Source organism: Ambystoma mexicanum, chromosome 3q (assembly GCF_040938575.1).
Source record: "Ambystoma mexicanum isolate Mex_15411 chromosome 3q, UKY_AmexF1_1, whole genome shotgun sequence".
Lineage (NCBI taxonomy): Eukaryota > Metazoa > Chordata > Amphibia > Caudata > Ambystomatidae > Ambystoma > Ambystoma mexicanum.
The window spans coordinates 1,257,304,694-1,257,315,903 of record NC_090926.1 but is presented as its reverse complement, the minus strand read 5'-3'; the positions used below and the strand labels follow the sequence as shown (position 1 = coordinate 1,257,315,903).

Here is an 11,210-nt window from a genome sequence, read left to right as displayed (position 1 = left end):
AGTACTGGGAGGATGGTGAATTTTCCAAATTTCCTTTCCAGGAGTGTTGCTTGTGCAGCCAATGTTTTCATCTTTGAGATAAGGTGTTCTTGCATCGATAGTTCTATTTGGCTGCGAGATATTTTCACTCCTAAGTATGTGAAGGTTTTCACTGTCTCCAGCTTCTCTGAGTTGGCAAACCATTGTGGTCTTTTAGTTGGCCTGGATGATTTTTCTAAGATCATGATTTTAGTTTTGGCAGTATTCAGATCCAAGTCATTCTTCTTTAGATAGCTTACAAGACTGTCTAGTTGGCGCTGCAGTCCGATCGGTGTTTGATCCAGCAGAAGGATATCGTCCGCATAGAGCAGTCTTGTCACTTTCGACTCTCCTATTTTTGGAGGGAAGGAGCGTTTGTCAATTTCTGCATCCATTATGTCAGCCATGTACGCCTTATAGAGGGCCGGAGCTAGAGGGCATCCTTGTTTGACTCCTCTTGCTGTTCGTATACTTTCTGATAGTAGGCCAGCTTCGTTCAGGCGAACTCTGATTGAGGTGTTACTGTACAGCGCTTTGATAGGGTTGAGGAGTGAAGTAGGGCACCTTTGTTTTTCCAGTTTGCACCATAGTTTTCTCCTGTTTACACGGTCGAAGGCTTGTACCAGGTCGATCGATGCTATGAAGATTGTTGGATAGCCCTCGGAGACTCTGGCCTTCAAAATACTAATCATCATAATGTTGACCGCGGTACCTAGATTTTTTTCAAAGCCTGTTTGTAGGGGATCTGCTGTGTGTGCCATTTTCTGCCAGTCTTGGAGTTTCTCTAGCATCAGGGATCCGGAGAGTTTGCCCAGCACGTCCAATAGTGCGATAGGTCTATAAGTTCCTGGATCATCCTTCAGCCCCTTTTTGTAGATTGGAACAATATTAGCTGTTCGCCATGTAGCCGGAATAGATTGTGTTGTCCTACATCTTCTAAAGATTTCTGCAATTAACGGCGCCCAAGTTTCCATCTCTTGTTTGAGATGTAAGTTTGTAATTCCATCCGGACCTGGTGCACGGGAGTTATTTAATTTAGTGATTTTCTTTCGAATCTCTTCCTCCGTACATGCCACCCATTTAGTTTTTGCAGGTTTTGGTGGTCTTTTTTCCGATGGCTCAGTTTCTGCAAATAGTTTTGTGAAGTGTTTTAGCCATCTGTCTTCTGGGACGTTGTTAGTGCTTGTTTTTGTTGGACCTGATAGTAGAGTCCAGAAGTCGTTCGAATTTCTTTTGCAGACTGCTCTAAGCATAGTCTCTGCGTCTTCTTGGTACAAGTTTCTTCTGAATGTTTGAAGCCACCATTTATACTTTCTTTTTTGTTTGTTTGCAAGATCTAAGTTTAACTGTGTGGGGTATTTTTTGGCTTTCCTTAATGATTTTCGTAGCTCAGATTTCTTTGAGCGGATTTCGTCATTGTATTTATGCAGATGGTTTTTTTCTATTTTCCTTGCGTACCTAGTTTGAAGGTAAGGTATGAGCAACGGGCAGTAGTCCAGATTTTCCAATGTGTTATTGTTTTCTCCTAGCTCTTTTTGTTTGTAGGACTCTGTAATCGAGGCTATTCCCTCTTTTGTGATTCGTAGTCGGTTTCCTTGGGTATTTATGGCCATCTTGGTTGACATGCTAAGTTGCGGGGGTTTGTTGGCATACCATGTCGCTTTGAGTAAGTTATGGTCACTCCGGGTGGATTCTACTATCTCAAAGCTTTTGATTTGTTGGTATAGATCCCTGGATACAAATATATAGTCGATGGTACTTGCATTTCCTTCTCCCTTCCAGGTTGGAGTTCTCGGTCTAGTTATCTCCAGGGAATTTAGATTGTACAGATCTCTGGATTCCATCAGCTCCGCCCATGCAAGGCCTCTTGCTGTTGATTTTGAGCAGGTGTTTATTTTATTTCCTAAAGTTTTCACATCTTCTACCATTGGGCAAGTCGAGTTTAGGTCTCCACATATTAAAATGTGGTCCACATTGAATGTTGTTGTAGCCAAGGTTAATATTTTTTCTATCTCTTTTAAAAAAGTGATTATATTAATTTTGGCCGGGTTCCAATAGATGTTCAGCAGCAGGATAAGATCTTTGTTCTTTTTTCTCGTTGCGGTTTCTTCTTTTGCCCATTCTAGGACAATCGCTTGGATTAGTGTATCTGATACCAGGTTATGGACTATTCGAAGTGATCCGCCCGTACGGACGGCTGTTAAAAGGCCCGAAGTTGGGCGACCTTTTTCACCTTTCTGGGCAGGAGACAGTTGGATCTCGTAACCATCTATGCTGGGTGGCAACTGCAGCCAGGTTTCTTGTAGGCTTAGTAGGTCGAATCCGCCTAAGTTTATCTCACCGGGTTCTGTCAGATGGATGTGGCCTCTAGTGTTCCATGATCCGATAGTGATTGTTTGCTCTTTGTTGTACAGAGCATTTGCCATCTTTGTTTGATCCCTTTCTTTACCCGAAGGGAAGCTCTTTGACTGCTATTTTCCAGTATAGCGTGTTAATGCCTGAGGGAGCCATGTCCATATTTTTGAACTTTTTTTCGCTAGATCTAGTCGGTTCTGGGTTGAGTTTGTTTCTCTCATAGTGGTTTTTTCTGTTCCTGTACCCTCCTGCGGCCTGATTGGGCCGTTTATTTTTCTGGATTTGGTTTTTTCTGTATCCTCGTCATCGTCTTTGCGGTATCTTTTAATGTGATGATCTTCTCTTGAGATTTCTTTTCTTGTTTCTTTTGTAATTTCTGCCGAACTTGAACCCTTAAGTTTGCTAGTTGTTTATCTCTCTACTTTTTTCGTATATTCATGATTCCTCGGGCTTGCAGGATATTTTCTTTTTTCTTTCAGATTATCTTTTCTGTTCGAAGTATTCTTTATCCAGTCATTGGTTTTACTAGTTTTATCTTCATAGCTGTCCTTTTGTTTTGTTTCGTTCGTTTTTTGGATCTTTTGTCCTCTCTCTTCTGGTGTCGTTTCTCGCAAGAGGTAACCCCGATTCAAAAATTCTTTTGTCATCTGAAGCAAGAGTTTTTTTACAGTTTGGGACGTGATGTGTAGGAAAATGCTGTCTGTCCGTCCCTTATGCGCAAATTCTACTATGTTTATGTCTATGCTTTTGATTTGATCTCCATTTGTGAATTTGTCCAGGAGCTTCAGCATGGTTCTTCTATTCAGGATGGTTTTCTCTTCTGAGGTGGATCTTTTTTCAACTTTCAATGTTCGGGTCAAGTTACTTTTGCGATTAAATATCGCCGAATTTCTAGTTCGGTTTTGCTGAAAAGACTGGTCTAAGGGTCTTTGATTAGACCTGTTTCTCTTGTCTGAAGATTTATCTCTTCTTCTATTGTCGAACGTCTCGGTAGCTTGGCTTCTTCGTGTTCTTATCTCGCTTGCCTTGTCCTTCTGTCCTATGGGGGTCAAGTAAGTTTGTTGATATCGTCTATCACCTCTCTTTTCTTTTTCTTCTTGTCTCTCATTTTCGAACAATCTTTTGCTAGACTTTGGGTAAGCTTCCTCGTTAGATCTTTGTCTGTACTCATGTTTGTTAAGCTTTCTTTTTGATAGACAGAACAGCGTTTTTCTTTCTGGGGAGATCCGATCTTTTTTATGTTCTGAATCTTCTAGCTTTTCTCTTTTTTGTTCAGCATTTCTCATTTGTTTTTTATATTGGTTTTCCCTTCGGTTTTCTGCTGGTAGTTCATTTTCCGCAAATGATACCTTCCTTTTTTTTGTCATGGAGGGAGGTATTTCAGACTCAGAAGTTTCGATTGAGTAAGTGCTGATGTTAGATATGTCGATCGTGCTCTCATCTGGCTCCTGATTAAGATCTCCTTTTTGATTTATCTGAGTGTTGCTGTTTTCTTTCATGGATAATTTTTTGTCTGTGACTGTTATCCATTTTGTCATTAGTTCGTTTGTTTTAGTTGTTTTTTCCACTTTCCTCTGGGCCTGTTGTATGTTGGCGTTTTCCAGTTCTTGTGGAGTTTTAGAATGATCGGCTTTCCTTTCACTTTTTGTTAGTTGCTCGGTTACATTCAGATGATCTCTCGGGTTCGTATGTTTTTTAATACTGGTTTGTTCTCGTGTGTCTCTCTTGGGTTTATCTTTGTTGCACTTTTGTGCTGATCTCTCAGCATGCTTTTCTAGTGCTTCTGGTGGCTCTTTTCCGTTAGGGATCTCACTTGTTTTCATCAGTATAGTTTGAGTGCTGTTATTCACTGATTTTTTCTTGAATCGAAACACGTCGTTCTTTCCTTGATCTGTTTTATCCGTTTGTGTTCCTTGGTTTCTTGTGCTAGCCTTCCACGCTTCGAGAGCCAGAATGTATCCTTCTAAGTGGGTCAGCTTTGAGTTTACAGATGCTAATATAGAGGTGTGGTCCTTTAACGTATCGTTGATGGTCTCATATAATTTACCGAATGGTGTTAGACCAACTGTTACTGCAGACATCACTAGTTGTAGGTCCGGCTTTTTTCCAGGTGAGTTTTTTTCTTTTATTTTTGTGGTTTCTTGTCCTGGTTTAGTTTTGTTTGGGGTCGAATAGAGTGGGCGCAGAGCCTCCACCAAGGAATCTTCTTTTCTTTGCTGGCAAGTAGGTTTCAAATCTGGATTCGATTCTCTGCGCCTAACCATATTCTTATAGTTTAGTATGGCCTCTGTCAGCTGTATTTCTTCTTGACTTCTTTCACGAATGGTGTTTGGTTTCTGTATATTCTCATGGGTTTTTTTTGCCTCCGTTGTTGTCGTTTCTTGATTTGGTTTTCTAATTTCTTCAGTTGCAGGTTTTTCGCTTAGCGTAGTTTTTTCCTTTGAAGATTCTTCTCTCAATGTGACTATTTTTTTGTTATTCATACATTGATTGTTTAGGTTGTATCTCGTTTTCTGATTGTTCTCATTTTCTTTAGATGACACTTTGGGTTCCAAAATACTTTCTTGTTCCTTATTTTGAGTCATTTTCTTTGCACTTGTCCAAGTTTCAGTGTCTAATTTTGATTTTTCTGGTTTATCTTGAGGGGTCTCAATTTGGCCGAAGTGCCATCGTAATTGAGGTGTCGGGGTTTCTATTGCCAGGGAATGCGTTGCTGGTATTTGTTTGAGTGGAATTCTTTGAGGGGATGGAGGGATTCCTTCTAGTATTTCCATATCAGAAAGTTCAAACCGATTCGTAGTTTTCCCTAACTTCTCAAAGAATCTTCCAATCGGGTTGTTTGTCTGGGGCGTCATTTTACCTTGGTTTTTTTTATGTGGTTTCAGCACGGATTTTGAAATTGGAGTTGATGAAAAAGTAGCGTCAGAGATACTGACTTCTGTTTTTTTTTAATTTCTATTATTTTCAAGATCTTTGGTTTTTAGTTCCTGAGTATTTTCTTTGCCCGTGTTGTCGTTCTGGTCGACACGTGAGAGGTTCAAATCCTTTTGGGACGGGATTTTATTACTTGGGTCTATGGCTGTGTATGTTTGAAGTTTGACCCAGTTGTGTTCTCTCAAGATGTTAGTGTCGTCAGTTTCTTGACCATCTTGATCTGTCAAGTAGGATATAGTTCCGTTCATTGAACAGTTTTCTCTCCAGTTGGTTATATTCAGTTCAGGGCTTGATAGATCTGCCCTGGCTGTTACTGGATGTATCTCTGTTTGAGTCAACATTTCAAGAATAGGGGGATACGTATTGCTCTCTTTTTGATTCTTGAAAGAGGTATGGTCTGGTAAGTTTTTTAAACTTTTTTCTGTGAGGAAAGTCTGTTGTAGTGGTTTAGCTGTATTGAAAGTATTAAGTTTCGGGTCGACCGAGGTCCGGCTGTATTTTTCGCCAGTCTCTGTCTTATGGATCTTTACGGTAGTGGATACAGAGTTCGTTGTCTGTGGAACTCTGACGGGCCCGACCGATGTTTCCTCTTTTTCCTCCTCCGTCTTGCCTCGTCGTGCCTCTTCTTGGTCCACAGATGGTCGCGAGCCCGGGAACTGTGCAGGTTTTTTATCTTGTGTAGAACTTCTTTCACTACCCGACGTCTCCCCTGGTTTTGGATTCGAGCAACCTTTTCCTTCCCCTCCACCGGCTACCGCCAGCAAGGCGGTGCTGCAACCAGATGTGCTCCCTTCTCGGACCCCAGAGGGATCGTCAGCACCCGGCGTGTCCGATGAGCATGCGTCGTCACAAATAGGTAGGTTGTATCTGTGTGGGGATCGAAGAGGGGGTATTGGGGGTGACAGTATTGCTATGGGGTGTGTGATGGTCATTTCAGGCAGGTTTTTTATTGTTAAGAGGCCACTTCGTAGTATACGACCTGGTTCATCGATGATGTTAAATAGGGGTTCTCCTGGGAGCGGGCAGCTGTCTTTGACACTCTGGGTAGCCGTCACTACCTTCTTCATGTTAGTTTGTGGTATTTTGGGTTTTTCTTTTATTTGGTTGTGCTGATTTTAATTTATGGGTGGATGAGTACAGGGTCGATTTGCCAGACCACACTCCTTGTATGATTTTATACAGCTGAAACACTGGAAGATATTTGAGTCATAATTTCTCAGCACTTACCCACGAACCGCCGGGACCAGCCGGAAACAGCAGAAACAGTCGCGCCCTTTACTCCTGAGCGGGCTTCACGCCGCAAGGGTCGCGCTGTTCTGCTTTTATGCAGGAGGACTTCCTGGAGGTGTGGCCCAAGTAGCCACGTGACCGATGTCACGTGGGGATTCACAACGATGAGCCGCTCGCTTCAACTGCTGCCAGCCCCTGCTGACAGACTCACGCGAGTCGGAGCGGCTTCCTCCTGATGAGATAGTAAGTTCAGGGTATCAAAATGCGGCAATGAGTGAATGACAGGGTCCCAGCCGAACAGCAGAAACAGTCGCGCCCTTTACTCCTGAGCGGGCTTCACGCCGCAAGGGTCGCGCTGTTCTGCTTTTATGCAGGAGGACTTCCTGGAGGTGTGGCCCAAGTAGCCACGTGACCGATGTCACGTGGGGATTCACAACGATGAGCCGCTCGCTTCAACTGCTGCCAGCCCCTGCTGACAGACTCACGCGAGTCGGAGCGGCTTCCTCCTGATGAGATAGTAAGTTCAGGGTATCAAAATGCGGCAATGAGTGAATGACAGGGTCCCAGCCGAACAGCAGAAACAGTCGCGCCCTTTACTCCTGAGCGGGCTTCACGCCGCAAGGGTCGCGCTGTTCTGCTTTTATGCAGGAGGACTTCCTGGAGGTGTGGCCCAAGTAGTCACGTGACCGATGTCACGTGGGGATTCACAACGATGAGCCGCTCGCTTCAACTGCTGCCAGCCCCTGCTGACAGACTCACGCGAGTCGGAGCGGCTTCCTCCTGATGAGATAGTAAGTTCAGGGTATCAAAATGCGGCAATGAGTGAATGACAGGGTCCCAGCCGAACAGCAGAAACAGTCGCGCCCTTTACTCCTGAGCGGGCTTCACGCCGCAAGGGTCGCGCTGTTCTGCTTTTATGCAGGAGGACTTCCTGGAGGTGTGGCCCAAGTAGTCACGTGACCGATGTCACGTGGGGATTCACAACGATGAGCCGCTCGCTTCAACTGCTGCCAGCCCCTGCTGACAGACTCACGCGAGTCGGAGCGGCTTCCTCCTGATGAGATAGTAAGTTCAGGGTATCAAAATGCGGCAATGAGTGAATGACAGGGTCCCAGCCGAACAGCAGAAACAGTCGCGCCCTTTACTCCTGAGCGGGCTTCACGCCGCAAGGGTCGCGCTGTTCTGCTTTTATGCAGGAGGACTTCCTGGAGGTGTGGCCCAAGTAGTCACGTGACCGATGTCACGTGGGGATTCACAACGATGAGCCGCTCGCTTCAACTGCTGCCAGCCCCTGCTGACAGACTCACGCGAGTCGGAGCGGCTTCCTCCTGATGAGATAGTAAGTTCAGGGTATCAAAATGCGGCAATGAGTGAATGACAGGGTCCCAGCCGAACAGCAGAAACAGTCGCGCCCTTTACTCCTGAGCGGGCTTCACCCATACAATAATGCCCCCCTCCCTCCACATACCAAGATGCCCCAAATCAGGCCTCCAGACCCACACCAAGATTCCCCCACCCACCATTCCAGATCTTACCAAGATGCCCCCTCCCTCTGATCCAGACCACATCAAGACGCTTCATTCATCCCTTTGGACCCACATCAAGATACTTCCATTCCAGATCCCACCAAGATGCCCCCATCCCTCCCTCCACATAGCAGGAGGCCCCCATTCTGCCCTCCAGACCCACACCATGATGCACCATCCCTCTCCACACGCCAAGATGCCTATGCCACCTTTGCGACCCACACCAAGATGCCCACATCCCTCCCTACAAACCAATGTGCCCCTATCTCTCGCTCCAGACCCATACCATGAGGCCCCATCCCACCCTAACACCATAGCTCTCAATCATTTGTGTCAGAAAGGCAGGTGAAAACACCTGATTTTGTTTTGGCGGGTGAGAGGCCCATTGAAATGAATGGGAGTGCGGCAGGCTTGGCGGGTGAGTCATCTGTTTACAAGGCGGGTGACACCCGCCAAAAGCGTGTGAGTTGAGAGCTATGACTAACACTAAGATGCCCCACCCGCCTTGAAGACCAACACCAATATGCCCATGTGCCTCCCCCAAACCCAAACCAGATAGCCCCAACCCCAACTGGCCCACTCTAAATTCACCCCATCCTACCCACTATTTGTTAAACCAAACACACTCTCTTCATCAAGCAACTTTACATTTCCATGAGTTCTGTAAATCAGCATGTTTTATTAGCCACATTTGATTTATTAAACACCACCATCCATTGGCCCATCTACTGTTCATGTCTTGGCCTGTCACGTTGAATAGATCAAAATGATGTTTAAAGTAAAGGTAATGCCCCCTCCCCACTCTGGTGCTTTACACAAGACTATCCCGTTCCCGCTCAAGAGGAGGGACGGGATGATGTCAGACACCACGTGCACGGTGCGGAGCGCAGACGTGCGCAGAGTCACGTGAAGCGAAGTGGGCGGGGCGTCGATAGGGCATGTTTTTCGGATGGGAACTAGACGCCATGGCCGAGGTGGATGATGGGGTCTCCAAAGGTGTGTTTGGAGTTGGCGAATGTGGTGTCGAAGAAGAGAGGATTGCGGGGCGAGATCAAAGCTTTGGGTCAGGCGTATGTGGCAGGAAAGGAAGGAAGCAAGGTGTTCACGAATGGTTCGAAGGATCCTGTGTCTGGGAGAGTGGGTATGGCGTATTATCTGGAAAGCACTGGGGAGTATAAAGTGGGACGATTGGCGAATGATGTGTCGATTTGTACGGCTGAGTTGGTGGCGATTGCATTAGCGATTGATAGGGTGTGCGAGTTGGGGTTAGAGAAGGTGGTGATGTTTTCAGATTCATTGCGTGGGTTGCAGGCGATTGTGGCAGGGGACGGTGATAGGAAGGATGTGATTATGGACATCAGGAGGAAGATTGATCGGTGTGTGCGTGGGGGAATGGATTTGGAGTTGGCGTGGGTCCCCAGTCACAGTGGCATTTTGGGTAATGAGCTGGTGGATCGGGCGGCGGGTGAGGGTATGACAAGGGGAGCGGTTGATGTGAGGCTGCCTTTGAGTGTGGATGAGGTAAAGGCTGTGGTGGTGAGACGGGTCATGGAAGAGTGGCAGGAGAGGTGGGTGAGTGGGGTGAAGGGCAGGTGGATGTTTGGTGTTCATGGGAAAGTGTCGGTGAAGGTGGATGCGGGGAGCCTGGAATGGAGGAGGGGGGAGGAGGTGATGCTGAATCGGTTAAGGATAGGACATGTGGAGCTGAATGACTGTCTGTTTCGAGTAGGGAAGCGTGAGACGAGGGATTGTGCGGTGTGTGGGGTGCCTGAGACTGTGGGACATTTTCTGCTTAGGTGTGAGAGACTTGTTGAGGAGAGAGAATTGATGAGGGTTCAGTTATCTGTGCTGGGTGTGGCTGAGCTGAGTGGGAGGGCTTTGCTGGGAGGTGACGGGGTGAGAGGCAGGAGGAGGAACAGAGTGATGTTGAATCTTGTGAGGCAGACGGGATAGTGGGAGGAGTTGTGAGTTTAGGGGAGCTAAATATTTATTAGTGGGTCTGGTGCACATCATCCTTTAGGATGGGGAAGCGCCTGCGTGGGTCCGCCCACACATCTGATAATTAAGAAGAAGAAGGAACTAGACGCCATCATGGCTGCTGCTAACCCAGTCCAGAGTCTGCAGGAAGAGGCGACCTGCGCCATCTGTATCGAGTATTACCAAGACCCGGTGACCACAGAGTGTGGCCACAACTTCTGCCGCTCCTGCATCAGTGGCCACTCCCAGGGGAGCGAGGCGGCGCCCCCCTGCCCTCAGTGCAGAGCCCTCTGTCTGCAGGAGGGCGAGCTCAGGCCTAACCGGCAGCTGCAGAACGTGGTCCAGCTGGTGAAGCAGCTCTCTGTGCAGCCGCAGGGGGCCCAGGGGGAGGGTCTGTGCGACAAGCACGGGGAGAAGCTGAAGCTCTTCTGCGAGCAGGATGAGAAACTCATCTGTGTGATCTGCAGAGAGTCCAGGCAGGGACCACAGATCACACACTGCGCGTCCCACAGAGGAGGCTGCGGTGACTTGCACAGTAAGGAAACATCCTTCCGCTGGATGTGTGGGCGTCACACACAGCAGAGCAGGCTTGCAGTGTACCAGCATGGTGCATCCGTGGGGCTACAGCAGAGCAGAGTTACAATGCCTGGTGTAACTACGGTTACAGGAGAGCATGGGTGTAGTATTAGTAGAAGTGTTACATCAAAGCAAGTTTCAGATGCCCGTACATGGTGCAAGCAAGGTTACAGGAGGTGGGATGCTACTTACTGTAGGGCAGGGTTACACTACCCTGACATGGTGTGTCAGAACGCTGCAGCAGCGCAGGTTTGCTGTGCTCTAGCAGGACTGCAATGTCATGGCATGCTGTATTAGTAGGCTACGCAGTGCAGGGTTAAAGTGACTGGAATGGTGTATGACTGTGTTTACAGCAGACCGGGTTCACTGTGCTCTGACAGGCTAACACTGCCCTGGAATGCTGTGTGACTCTCCACAGCAGAGCAGGCGTACACTACCCTAGTATGATGTGTGGGCAGGCTACAGCAGAACAGGGTCTCTGGGCTCCAGCAGGGTTACACTACCCTGATCTGCCAGAGAGCTACAGCAGAGTAGGATTACTATGCTCTAACAGGTTCACAATGCCCTGGAATGGTGTGTGACTTTGTTTACAGC

At 47.0% G+C, this 11,210-nt stretch overlaps 1 pseudogene; it reads left to right on the top strand.

The window, feature by feature from the left end:
• The first annotated feature begins 10,154 nt into the window (after window positions 1-10,154).
• LOC138448101 (E3 ubiquitin-protein ligase TRIM39-like) overlaps window positions 10,155-11,210 on the top strand; it is a 153,263-nt pseudogene continuing 152,207 nt past the window's right edge.